Genomic DNA, 15,197 nt, shown 5'->3' with positions numbered 1-15,197 from the left:
CAGTGTTCCTTGCCGGGATTACTTTGGTACCTTCGTACCAAACTTACGGCAAGGTTTACATCAGGTCTGGTACACAGCATGGCATACATAATAGACCCTATGGCCGAGGCATAGGGGATGACACTCATCTCTTCTATATCTTCTGCCGTGGTCGGGCATTGAGTCGTGCTCAATTGCACACCTTGCAATACAGGCAAGAACCCCTTCTTGGACTGATCCATATTGAACTTCTTCAATATCTTGTCAAGGTATGTACTCTGTGAAAGACCAATGAGGCGTCTCGATCTATCTCTATAGATCTTGATGCCTAATATAAAAGCAGCTTCTCCAAGGTCCTTCATTGAAAAACACTTATTCAAATAGGCCTTTATACTTTCCAAGAATTCTATATCATTTCCCATCAATAGTATGTCATCCACATATAATATGAGAAATGCTACAGAGCTCCCACTCACTTTCTTGTAAACACAGGCTTCTCCATAAGTCTGTGTAAACCCAAACGCTTTGATCATCTCATCAAAGCGAATGTTCCAACTCCGAGATGCTTGCACCAGCCCATAGATTGAGCGTTGGAGCTTGCATACTTTGTTAGCATTCTTAGGATCGACAAAACCTTCCGGCTGCATCATATACAACTCTTCCTTAAGGAAGCCGTTAAGGAATGCCGTTTTGACGTCCATCTGCCATATCTCATAATCATAGTATGCGGCAATTGCTAACATGATTCGAACGGACTTCAGCTTCGCTACGGGTGAGAAAGTCTCATCGTAGTCAACCCCTTGAACTTGTCGATAACCCTTAGCGACAAGTCGAGCGTTGTAGATGGTCACATTACCATCTGCGTCCGTCTTCTTCTTAAAGATCCATTTGTTTTCTATGGCTCGCCGCTCATCGGGCAAGTTAGTCAAAGTCCATACTTTGTTTTCATACATGGATTCTATCTCGGATTTCATGGCTTCTAGCCATTTGTCGGAATCCGGGCCCGCCATCGCTTCTTCATAGTTCGAAGGTTCACCGTTGTCTAACAACATGATTTCCAGGACAGGGTTGCCGTACCACTCTGGTGCGGAACGTGTCCTTGTGGACCTACGAAGTTCAGTAACTTGATCTGAAGCTTCATGATCATCATCATTAACTTCCTCCCCAGTCGGTGTAGGCACCACAGGAACATTTTCCCGCGCTGCGCTACTTTCCGGTTCGGAAGGGGTGACTATCACCTCATCAAGTTCCACTTTCCTCCCACTCAATTCTTTCGAGAGAAACTCTTTCTCCAGAAAGGACCCGTTTTTGGCAACAAAGATTTTGCCTTCGGATCTGAGGTAGAAGGTATACCCAATGGTTTCCTTAGGGTATCCTATGAAGACGCATTTTTCCGATTTGGGTTTGAGCTTTTCAGGTTGAAGTTTCTTGACATAAGCATCGCATCCCCAAACTTTTAGAAACGACAGCTTAGGTTTCTTCCCAAACCATAATTCATACGGTGTCGTCTCAACGGATTTCGACGGAGCCCTATTTAAAGTGAATGCGGCAGTCTCTAAAGCATAGCCCCAAAATGAGAGCGGTAGATCGGTAAGAGACATCATAGATCGCACCATATCCAATAGAGTGCGATTACGACGTTCGGACACACCATTTCGCTGAGGTGTTCCAGGCGGCGTGAGTTGTGAAACTATTCCACATTTCCTTAAGTGTGTACCAAATTCGTGACTTAAATATTCTCCACCACGATCTGATCGTAAGAATTTTATTTTCCCGTCACGTTGATTCTCGACTTCACTCTGAAATTCCTTGAACTTTTCAAAGGTTTCAGACTTGTGTTTCATTAGGTAGACATACCCATATCTACTTAAATCATCAGTGAGAGTGAGAACATAACGATATCCTCCGCGAGCCTCAACACTCATTGGACCGCACACATCGGTATGTATGATTTCCAATAAGTTGGTTGCTCGCTCCATTGTTCCGGAGAACGGAGTCTTGGTCATCTTACCCATGAGGCATGGTTCGCACGTGTCAAATGATTCGTAATCAAGAGACTCCAAAAGTCCATCTGCATGGAGCTTCTTCATGCGCTTGACACCAATGTGACCAAGGCGGCAGTGCCACAAGTATGTGGGACTATCGTTATCAACTTTACATCTTTTGGTATTCACACTATGAACATGTGTAGCATCACGTTCGAGATTCATCAAAAATAAACCATTGACCAACGGGGCATGACCATAAAACATATCTCTCAAATAAATAGAACACCCATTATTCTCAGATTTAAATGAGTAGCCATCTCGAATTAAACGAGATCCAGATACAATGTTCATGCTCAAAGCTGGCACTAAATAACAATTATTGAGGTTTATAACTAATCCCGTGGGTAGATGCAGAGGTAGCGTGCCGACGGCGATCACATCGACCTTGGAACCATTCCCGACGCGCATCGTCACCTCGTCTTTTGCCAGCCTCCGTTTATTCCGTAGTTCCTGATTTGAGTTACAAATATGAGCAACCGCACCGATATCAAATACCCAGGAGCTACTACGAGTACTGGTAAGGTACACATCAATTACTTGTATATCACATATACCTTGGGTGTTGCCAGCCTTCTTCTTGTCCGCTAAATATTTGGGGCAGTTCCGCTTCCAGTGACCACTTCCCTTGCAATAAAAGCACTCAGTCTCGGGCTTGGGTCCATTCTTTGACTTCTTCCCGATAACTGGCTTACCGGGCGCGGCAACTCCCTTGCCGTCCTTCTTGAAGTTCTTCTTACCCTTGCCCTTCTTGAACTTAGTGGTTTTATTCACCATCAACACTTGATGTTCTTTTCTGATCTCCCCTTCCGCTGATTTTAGCATTGAATATACCTCGGGAATGGTCTTTTCCATCCCCTGCATATTGTAGTTCATCACAAAGCTCTTGTAGCTTGGTGGAAGTGACTGGAGGATTCTGTCAATGACCGCGTCATCCGGGAGATTAACTCCCAGCTGAGACAAGCGGTTGTGCAACCCAGACATTCTGAGTATGTGCTCACTAACAGAACTGTTCTCCTCCATTTTACAGCTGAAGAACTTGTCGGAGACTTCATATCTCTCGACCCGGGCATGAGCTTGAAAAACCAGTTTCAGCTCCTCGAACATCTCGTATGCTCCATGTTTCTCAAAACGCTTTTGGAGACCCGGTTCTAAGCTGTAAAGCATGCCGCACTGAACGAGGGAGTAATCATCAGCACGCTGCTGCCAAGCGTTCATAATGTCTTGGTTCTCAGGGATTGGTGCTTCACCTAGCGGTGCTTCTAAGACATAATCTTTCTTGGCAACTATGAGGATGAGCCTCAGGTTCCGGACCCAGTCCGTATAGTTGCTGCCATCATCTTTCAGCTTGGTTTTCTCTAGGAACGCGTTGAAATTGAGGACAACGTGGGCCATTTGATCTACAATACATAATGTAAAGATTTTAGACTAAGTTCATGATAATTAAGTTCATATAATCAAATTATTTAATGAACTCCCACTCAGACAGACATCCCTCTAGTCATCTAAGTGAAACATGATCCGAGCTCAACTAGGCCGTGTCCGATCATCACGTGAGACGGACTAGTCAAGATCGGTGAACATCTCCATGTTGATCGTATCTTCTATACGACTCATGCTCGACCTTTCGGTCCTCCGTGTTCCGAGGCCATGTCTGTACATGCTAGGCTCGTCAAGTCAACCTAAGTGTATTGCGTGTGTTCCGAGGCCATGTCTGTACATGCTAGGCTCGTCAACACCCGTTGTATGCGAACATAAGAATCTATCACACCCGATCATCACGTGGTGCTTCGAAACGACGAACCTTCGCAACGGTGCACAGTTAGGGTGAACACTTTCTTGAAATTATTATAAGGGATCATCCTACTTGCTACCGTCGTTCTAAGCAAATAAGATGCAAAAAACATGACAAACATCACATGCAATCAAATAGTGACATGATATGGCCAATATCATCATGCTCCTTTGATCTCCATCTTCGGGGCACCATGATCATCTTCGTCACCGGCATGACACCATGATCTCCATCATTGTGTCTTCATGAAGTTGTCACGCCAACGATTACTTCTACTTCTATGGCTAACCGTTTAGCAACAAAGTAAAGTAAATTACATGGCGTTATTCAATGACACGCAGGTCATCCAAAATAATAAAGACAACTCCTATGGCTCCTGCCGGTTGTCATACTCATCGACATGCAAGTCGTGATTCCTATTACAAGAATATGATCAATCTCATACATCACATATATCATTCATCACATCTTTTGGCCATATCATATCACATATATCACTTGCTGCAAAAACAAGTTAGACGTCCTCTAATTGTTGTTGCAAGTTTTTACGTGGTTTGTAGGTTTCTAGCAAGAACGATTTCTTACCTACGTATGACCACAACGTGATTTGCCAATTTCTATTTACCCTTCATAAGGACCCTTTTCATCGAATCCGTTCCGACTAAAGTAGGAGAGACAGACACCCGCTAGCCACCTTATGCAACTAGTGCATGTCAGTCGGTGGAACCTGTCTCACGTAAGCGTACGTGTAAGGTCGGTCCGGGCCGCTTCATCCTACAATGCCGCCGAAACAAGAAACGACTAGTAGCGGCAAGAAGAATTGGCAACATCAACGCCCACAACTTCTTTGTGTTCTACTCGTGCATAGTAACTACGCATAGGCTTGGCTCATGATGCCACTGTTGGGAATCGAAGCATAATTTTAAAATTTTCCTACGCTCACCAAGATGCATCTATGGAGTCTACTAGCAACGAGGGAAGGGAGTGCATCTACATACCGTTGTAGATCGCGAGCGGAAGTGTTCCAATGAACGTGGATGACGGAGTCGTACTCGCCGTGATCCAAATCACCGATGACCGAGTGCCGAACGTACGGCACCTCCGCGTTCAACACACGTACGGTGCAGCGACGTCTCCTCCTTTCTTGATCCAGCAAGGGGGAAGGAGAGGTTGATGGAGATCCAACAGCACGACGGCGTGGTGGTGGATGTAGCGGCTCTCCGGCAGGGCTTCGCCGAGCTTCTGCGCGAGAGAGAGAGGTGTTGCAGGGGAGGAGGGAGGCGCCAAAGGCTGTAGTCTGCTGCCCTCCCTCCCCCCCTTTATATAGGCCCCCAAGGGGGGTGCGCAGCCCTAGGAGATGGGTTCTCCAAGGGGGGGGGGGGCGGCGGCCAAGGGGGGAAGGGGTTGCCTTGCCCCCCAAGGCAAGGGGGAACTCCCCCTAGGGTTCCCAACCCTAGGCGCATGGGGGGGAGGCCCAAGGTGGCGCCCCAGCCCATTAGGGGCTGGTTCCCCTCCACTTTCAGCCCACGGGGCCCTCCGGGACAGGTGGCCCCACCCGGTGGACCCCCGGGACCCTTCCGGTGGTCCCGGTACAATACCGATAACCCCCGAAACTTTCCCGGTGGCCAAAACTGGACTTCCTATATATAATTCTTCACCTCCGGACCATTCCGGAACCTCTCGTGACGTCCGGGATCTCATCCAGGACTCCGAACAACTTTCGGGTTTCTGTATACATATATCTCTACAACCCTAGCGTCACCGGACCTTAAGTGTGTAGACCCTACGGGTTCGGGAGACATGCAGACATGACCGAGACGCCTCTCCGGTCAATAACCAACAGCGGGATCTGGATACCCATGTTGGCTCCCACATGTTCCACGATGATATCATCGGGTGAACCACGGTGTCGAGGATTCAATCAATCCGTATGCAATTCCCTTTGTCAATCGGTATGTTACTTGCCCGAGATTCGATCGTCGGTATCCCAATACCTTGTTCAATCTCGTTACCGGCAAGTCTCTTTACTCGTACCGCAATGCATGATCCCGTGACCAACGCCTTGGTCACATTGAGCTCATTATGATGATGCATTACCGAGTGGGCCCAGAGATACCTCTCCGTCACACGGAGTGACAAATCCCAGTCTTGATCCGTGCCAACCCAACAGACACTTTCGGAGATACCCGTAATGCACCTTTATAGTCACCCAGTTACGTTGTGACGTTTGGCACACCCAAAGCACTCCTACGGTATCCGGGAGTTGCACGATCTCATGGTCTAAGGAAAAGATACTTGACATTGGAAAAGCTCTAGCAAACGAAACTACACGATCTTTTATGCTATGCTTAGGTTGGGTCTTGTCCATCACATCATTCTCCTAAGGATGTGATCCCGTTATCAGTGACATCCTATGTCCATAGTCAGGAAACCATGACTATCTGTTGATCAACGAGCTAGTCAACTAGAGGCTTACTAGGGACAGGTTGTGGTCTATGTATTCACACATGTATTACGATTTCCGGACAATACAATTATAGCATGAATAATAGACTATTATCATGAACACAGAAATATAATAATAACCATTTATTATTGCCTCTAGGGCATATTTCCAACAGTAACCACACAACTGTTTCTCTTATGTCCAATTTCAAATGTCAACTCCAATAGCCCCCAAGGGCCGGTTTATGATGTTAATCTAAACCGGGACTTTGTAATATCTTAAATGTGCATGTTTAGCCTCCAGGGACCGGGTTATCTCTTTAAGATGAACCGGTACGTTAGAATTGTAATGTTGTATCTTTTCGCTGGTGTAGTCCCCAAGGGCCGGTTTAACTTATGAAGATGAACCGGGACTTTAGAAGAATACCCATAACATTACTTTGAGCAAACATACATTAGCCCACAAGTGCCAAGAGTAATACTTGTATTGCGCTTGGGACTTGTAGAAATTTCCGAGAACAAGCAAATATGCATTAGCCCCCAAGTATCAGGTGCATAACTTGTTATGTGCTTGGTACTTCAAATATATACCGTCAACACATGATATGTCTGTCTCTTATAGGCTGAGCTGAGCAAAAAGGAAACTCAAACCGCTGATCTGCAAGAAAACATCAAGTCCCAGCAAGCAGAAACTTCCAAAGCCAAAGATGAGCTGACCAGTGCTTTAGCTGCTATGGAAAAGCTTAAGGAGAGTTTCAACAAGGAGCGGGCGGATTGGGAGATAGAAAAATCCGCATTGCAAAAAAGAGCCGAGGACGCAGAAGCAGCTCTTAAATCGGTGGTAGACGAGTTGACTGGTGTAAAGCGGCAAATACATGCAATGACTACTGCTGTGTTTGGTAACTATCCCGGCTTTAAGTTCTCAACATATCATCCATACATCGCCGGTTTACTGACACTTGTAATGATACAGGAACTCGCATTAGCCATCTGGGATCTGGTGTACAGAAGAAGCTGAAAGCTGCCTATACTCTTATAGAGCAGTTATATACCGGCGCGCAACCGATTATCTGCACTGCTTCTCACAACAAGCCGCCCCCAACTTTAATCAAAGATACCTTAGAAAGGTTGTCAATGCTGCCTACCCGGGTAGAAGAGCTAAAGAGATCTGCTGCAAGGGCTGGTGCTCTGACCGCCTTAACCCGGGAAAAAGCATGGGTGCCTGACCTTGATCCGGTGGATGTGGGTAAAGGCTATCCGAGCTTAAAAGAAGACGGATCAGAATTTGGCAATGATGACCTCCGAGCCATAAACGGGGAATTACGTCCACTGTCTTGTCAATTGGCTGAAGAAGCTGATCTTTCATATTACCAGGCGAGTTATGATGTCAACAACAAACGGGTCGCTGCACCAACTCCTGAGGCTCAAAATCTTATCCCGCCAATCCGTAAGCACACCTATGCCCCTGACATTGAACCGTCCACCCTTATAAGCGACGAAGCTGTGTTCCAAGCCCTAACTGGGATCGACTGGGCAACTATTGACTTCCAGCCGCTGGGTAGAGATGAGGAGGATGAACCGGTGCAAGATGATCCGCAACCGTCAAGTCAACCTGGTGACGAATCATGATCCGGAGGCCGGGTTAGCCTTCTGCGAACCGCCACACTTGCTGAAAAACAATTATTCTTTTGGGCACTGAAACGCCTTGTAATAGGCTAGTTAAAACACTTGGTCTGCTATGCCATCGTGCATATTTATTTTTGCCTGACGCTTGTTAATCCGCCATGCTTTAAGACATCTGATGTTCATAATCCATAGCGATTTATTCAATCTGTTCCTGCATACAAGAAGTTGAAAGTGTCCTGGCGGTTTACCACCGGACGGGTCATGATACCCAAATATATATATATATATATATAGCCAGGGTTTAGAACCAAGGCTGTAAAAGATAATCAAATATGAAAATAAATGATACCTGTGATATTGAATCACATCGTTGGTTGACCAACTTTTGTAGTGAGGGTGATAACCCCAATCTTGAGTAATGATAACTCCTTTCATACTGTGCCGGTTTATGATAAAACCATACCGGGTTGTGATAAACACCGGTTTATCCATATTCAATACTGGCGACTTATAGTCGAAACCAGACCGGGTTTAATAAACTCTGGATTATAACTGATCATGTACTGACAACTTTGTAGTTGAAAGCCGAACCGGGTTAAAGAACGCCGATTATCGAAAACATCATAAATCTCATCAAAGGAGAAAAAAACTTGGCAAATAAAAGTCATATAAAAACTTGTAGTCGAGGCTTTTCACGGGCTGCCAGGCCCCAAATTCGAGGCTTTTCATGGGCTGCCAGGCCACTGAGTTAAACCATTTTACAGAGCCTTTTAAGATGGACCTCAATCTTTAACAAATCGTCGTTTTAACTTTGATAAGTTCAGGGTCTTATGAGATTGACTTGTCAAAGTTCGACGGGTCATACCAGGTTTACCTGGACGGAGTGACTTACTTAAAAAGGCAGGCTAACCCGGGGTTTTAGGTGTATACACCAGGCTTCCAAGCCGTGGCTTGATAGCCTATTACAAGTGTAGATTCTTTGTTCATTGCGATAGCAAAGAATCCCCAAGCAATATTTTGAGCTGTGCTCAGTGGGTGCATATGTTTGAGTTGTTCTTTTGCAACACTCTCTTTGGCCCCTAAGTAGTTTTCTGGCGTAGCTATGGTTCGGACACGACCAAGCCCCCAAGTGATTTTTCTGATGGCTTTGCGCCGATCAAGAGGTGTAGCTATGGTTCGAGTACGACCAAGTGATACGTCTCCAACGTACCTATAATTTTTTATTGTTCCATGCTATATTATATTCTGTTTTGGACATTAATGGGCTTTATTATACACTTTTATATTATTTTTGGGACTAACCTATTAACCGGAGGCCCAACCCAGAATTGCTGTTTTTTGCCTATTTCAGAGTTCGCAGAAAAAGAATATCAAACGCAGTCCAAACGGAATGAAACCTTCGGGAACGTGATTTTTGGAATGAACGTGATCCAGAGGACTTGGACCCTACGTCAAGCCATCAACCAGGAGGGCACGAGGTAGGGGGGCGCGCCTACCCCCCCAGGCGCGCCCTCCACCCTCATGGGCCCCATGTTGCTCCACCGACGTACTCCTTCCTCCTATATATACCCACGTATCCCCAAACTACCAGATACGGAGCCAAAAACCTAATTCCACCACCGCAACCTTCTGGACCCGTGAGATCCCATCTTGGGGCCTGTTCCGGAGCTCCGCCGGAGGGGGCATCGATCACGGAGGGCTTCTACATCAACACCATAGCCTCTCTGATGATGTGTGAGTAGTTTACCTCAGACCTTCGGGTCCATAGTTATTAGCTAGATGGCTTCTTCTCTCTTTTTGGTTCTCAATACAATGTTCTCCCCCTCTCTCGTGGAGATCTATTCAATGTAATCTTCTTTTGCGGTGTGTTTGTTGAGACCGATGAATTGTTGGTTTATGATCAAGTTTATCTATGAACAATATTTGAATCTCCTCTGAATTATTTTATGTATGATTGGTTATCTTTGCAAGTCTCTTCGAATTATCAGTTTGGTTTGGCCTACTAGATTGATCTTTCTTGCAATAGGAGAAGTGCTTAGCTTTGGGTTCAATCTTGCGGTGTCCTTTCCCAGTGACAGTAGGGGCAGCAAGGCACGTATTGTATTGTTGCCATCGAGGATAACAAGATGGGGTTTATATCATATTGCATGAGTTTATCCCTCTACATCATGTCATCTTGCTTAAAGTGTTACTCTGTTCTTATGAACTTAATACTCTAGATGCATGCTGGATAGCGGTCGATGTGTGGAGTAATAGTAGTAAATGCAGGTAGGAGTCGGTCTACTTGTCTCGGACGTGATGCCTATATACATGATCATACCTAGATATTCTCATAACTATGCTCAATTCTGTCAATTGCTCAACAGTAATTTGTCCACCCACCGTAATACTTATGCTCTTGAGAGAAGCCACTAGTGAAACCTGTGGCCCCCGGGTCTATTTTCCATCATATTAATCTTCCAACACTTAGTTATTTTTATTGCCTTTTATTTTACTTTGCATCTTTACATAAAAATACCAAAAATATTATCTTATCATATCTATCAGATCTCACTCTCGTAAGTGACTGTGTAGGGATTGACAACCCCTTATCGCGTTGGTTGCGAGGATTTATTTGTTTGTGTAGGTGCGAGGGACTCGTGCGTGGTCTCCTACTGGATTGATACCTTGGTTCTCAAAAACTGAGGGAAATACCTACGCTGCTTTACTGCATCACCCTTTCCTCTTTAAGGGAAAACCAACGCAGTGCTCAAGAGGTAGCAAGAAGGATTTCCGGCGCCGTTGCTGGGGAGTCTACGCAAAAGTCAACATACCAAGTACCCATCACAAACCCTTATCTCCCGCATTACATTATTTGCCATTTGCCTCTCGTTTTCCTCTCCCCCACTTCACCCTTGCCGTTTTATTCGCCCTCTCTTTTCCGTTCGCCTCTTTTTCGCTTGCTTGACGTTATGGCTAGCTCGGTCTTCATCCCTTCGTCTCCCGACTTTGAAGTCCTCCACTTAAAGCAAAGACAAGGGGAAAATTTAAAAGATGCTTAGTTTAGGATGCTCGAATCTTATCGTAGTTGCAATATAGAGGGAGATTTTAAAATCTTGCTTCACAATTTTTATGTTGGGCTAACCTTGCCCCATAGACAACTCCTCGATTTTTCTGCCAAGGTAGTTTTATTGATATTGATCCTAGCTTCGCTTATGAAATTATAGAGGGGATAGTGGGAGTACTCCCCCTATAAAAAGGATCGTCCCCTACCCAAGAAGAGACTCAAATTCTAGAGAAATTATGTGAATTGCAAATAATTGTTGAACCTCTTAAAAGTATTGGTGGGAATATCAACCGCATGAATAATCTGATTACGCTTTGCAATAAGCGGATGGATGCTTTAGATCAAAGGATCACCGAGCATAACTCCATTAAGAATTTGCTTACCAAAGATGGTAACACCAAAGATGGCAACACCTAGATCTATCCTCGCTATTATGCCTAGCTAGGGGCGTTAAACGATAGCGCTTGTTGGGAGGCAACCCAATTTTATTTTTAGTTTTTTGCTTTTTGCTTCTGTTTAGGAATAAATATTTGATCTAGCCTCTGGTTAGATGTCTTTTTATGTTTTAATTAGTGTTTGTGCCAAGTTTAACCTATAGGATCTTCTTGGATGATAGTTATTTGATCTTGCTGTAAATTCCAGAAACTTTCTGTCCACGAAAACAATTGTTAAAAATTATCAGAACGTGATATAATATTGATTCTAATTGCAGCAGATCAGTAAACAAATTGTCTAGGTCTTCCTATTTTGGCTGAATTTTTAGAGTTTCAGAAGTTTGCGTTAGTTACAGATTACTACAGACTGTTCTGTTTTTGACAGATTCTGTTTTCCGTGTGTTGTTTGCTTATTTTGATGAATCTATGGCTAGTAAAATAGTTTATAAACCATAGAGAAGTTGGATACAGTAGGTTTAACACCAATATAAATAAAGAATGAGTTCATTACAGTACCTTGAAGTGGTCTTTTGTTTTCTTTCGCTTACGGAGCTCACGAGATTCTCTGCTGAGTTTTGTGTTGTGAAGTTTTCAAGTTTTGAGTGAAAGATTTGATGGATTATGGAACAAGGAGTGGCAAGAGCCTAAGCTTGGGGATGCCCATGGCACCCCAATATAATATAAGGACACCTAAAAGCCAAAGCTTGGGGATGCCCCAGAAGGCATCCCCTCTTTCGTCTACTTCCATCGGTAACTTTACTTGGAGCTATATTTTTATTCACCACATGATATGTGTTTTGCTTGGAGCGTCTTGTATTATTTGAGTCTTTATTTGTTAGTTTACCAAAATCATCCTTGCTGTACACACCTTTTGAGAGAGTCACACTTGATTCGGAATTTATTAGAATACTCTATGTGCTTCACTTATATTTTTTTGAGCTATATAGTTTTGCTCTAGTGCTTCACTTATATCTTTTAGAGCACGATGGTGGATTTGTTTTATAGAAACTATTGATCTCTCATGCTTCACTTATATTATTTTGAGGATCTTAAAATAGCATGGCAATTTGCTTTAATTAATACCAAGAGAAATTTGATGCTTGATAATTGTTTTGAGATATAAAGGTGGTAATATCATAGTTGTGCTAGTTGAGTAATTGTGGAATTGAAAAATACATGTGTTGGAGTTTGTGATTCCCGTAGCATGCACGTATTGTGAACCGTTATGTAACGAAGTCGGAGCATGAGGTATTTGTTGATTGTCTTCCTTTGTGTGGAGGTCGGGATCACGCGATGGTTAACTCCTACCAACCCTTCCCCTAGGAGCATGCGTAGTAGTACTTTGCTTCAATGGCTAATAAATTTTTGCAATAAGTATATGAGTTCTTTATGACTAATGTGAGTCCATGGATTATACGCACACTTACCTTTCCGCAATTTTCTAGCCTCCTCGGTACCGTGCATTGCCCTTTCTCACCTTGAGAGTTGGTGCGAACTTCGCCGGTGCATCCAAACCCCGTGATATGATACGCTCTATCACACATAAACCTCCTTATATCTTCCTCAAAACAGCCACCATACCTACCTATCATGGCATTTCCATAGCCATTCCAAGATATATTGCCATGCAACTTTCCACTGTTTCATTTATCATGACACGCTCCATTATTGTCATATTGCTTTGCATGATCATGTAGTTGACATTGTATTTGTGGCAAAGCCACCATTCATAATTCTTTCATACATGTCGCTCTTGATTCATTGCATATCCCGGTACACCGCCGGAGGCATTCATATAGAGTCATATTTTGTTCTAAGTATTGAGTTGTAATTCATGAGTTGTAAGTAAATAAAAGTGTGATGATCATCATTATTAGAGCATTGTCCTAAGTGAGGAAAGGATGATGGAGACCATGATTCCCCCACAAGTCGGGATGAGACTCCGGACTAAATAAAAAAAAGAGGCCATAAAAAAAGGGAAGAAAGGGAAAAGGCCCAAATAAAAAAATGAGAGAAAAAGAGAGAAGGGACAATGTTACTATCCTTTTACCACACTTGTGCTTCAAAGTAGCACCGTGATCTTCATAATAGAGAGTCTCTCATTTTGTCACTTTCATATACTAGTGGGAAATTTCATTATAGAACTTGGCTTGTATATTCCAATGACGGGCTTCCTCAAGTGCCCGAGGTCTTCGTGAGCAAGCAAGTTGGATGCACACCCACTTAGTTTCTTTTTGAGCTTTCATACACTTATAGCTCTAGTGCATCCGTTGCATGGCAATCCCTACTCCTCGCATTAACATCAATTGATGGGCATCTCCATAGCCCGTTGATTAGCCTCGTTGATGTGAGACTTTCTCTCTTTTTTGTCTTCCCACATAGCCCCTGCCATTATACCCTATTCCACCATAGTGCTATATCCATGGCTTGCGCTCATGTATTGCGTAAGAGTTGAAAAGGCTGAAGCGTGTTAAAAGTATGAACCAATTGCTTGGCTAAAACCGGGGTCGTACATGATATGAATATTTTGTGTGGGGAAGATGGAGCATAGCCAGACTATATGATTTTGTAGGGATAACTTGCTTTGGCTATGTTATTTTGATAAGACATAATTGCTTAGTTAGTATGCTTGAAGTATTATTGTTTTTATGTCAACATTAAACTTTTATCTTGAATCATATCAAATCTGAACATCCATGCCACAATAAGAAGAATTATATTGAAATTATGCCAAGTAGCACTCCACATCAAAAATTCTGTTTTTATCATTTACCTACTCGAGGACGAGCAGGAATTAAGCTTGGGGATGCTTGATACGTCTCCAACGTACCTATAATTTTTTATTGTTTCATGCTATATTATATTCTATTTTGGACAGTAATGGGCTTTATTATACACTTTTATATTATTTTTGGGACTAACCTATTAACCGGAGGCCCAACCCAGAATTGTTGTTTTCTGCCTATTTCAGAGTTTTGCAGAAAAAGAATATCAAACGGAGTCCAAACGGAATGAAACCTTCGGGAACGTGATTTTCGAAACGAACGTGATCCAGAGGACTTGGACCCTACGTCAAGACATCAACCAGGAGGGCACGAGGTAGGGGGCGCGCCTACCCCCCTGGCGCGCCCTCCACCCTCGTGGGCCCCACGTTGCTCCACCGACGTACTCCTTCCTCCTATATATACCTACGTATCCCCAAACTACCAGATACGAAGCCAAAAAAATAATTCCACCACCGCAACCTTCTGTACCCGTGAGATCCCATCTTGGGGCCTGTTCCGGAGCTCCGCCGGAGGGGGCATCGATCACGGAGGGCTTCTACATCAACACCATAGCCTCTCCGATGATGTGTGAGTAGTTTACCTCAGACCTTCGGGTCCATAGTTATTAACTAGATGGCTTCTTCTCTCTTTTTGGTTCTCAATACAATGTTCTCCCCCTCTCTCGTGGAGATCTATTCGATGTAATGTTGTTTTGCGGTGTGTTTGTTGAGACCGATGAATTGTGGGTTTATGATCAAGTTTATCTATGAACAATATTTGAATCTCCTCTGAATTATTTTATGTATGATTGGTTATCTTTGCAAGTCTCTTCGAATTATCAGTTTGGTTTGGCCTACTAGATTGATCTTTCTTGCAATAGGAGAAGTGCTTAGCTTTGGGTTCAATCTTACGGTGTACTTTCCCAGTGACAGTAGGGGCAGCAAGGCACGTATTGTATTGTTGCCATCGAGGATAACAAGATGGGGTTTATATCATATTGCATGAGTTTATCCCTCTACATCATGTCATCTTGCTTAAAGCGTTACTCTGTTCTTATGAACT

Source organism: Aegilops tauschii, chromosome 7, assembly GCF_002575655.3.
Source record: "Aegilops tauschii subsp. strangulata cultivar AL8/78 chromosome 7, Aet v6.0, whole genome shotgun sequence".
Lineage (NCBI taxonomy): Eukaryota > Viridiplantae > Streptophyta > Magnoliopsida > Poales > Poaceae > Aegilops > Aegilops tauschii.
Note: the sequence above shows the minus strand (reverse complement) of the source record.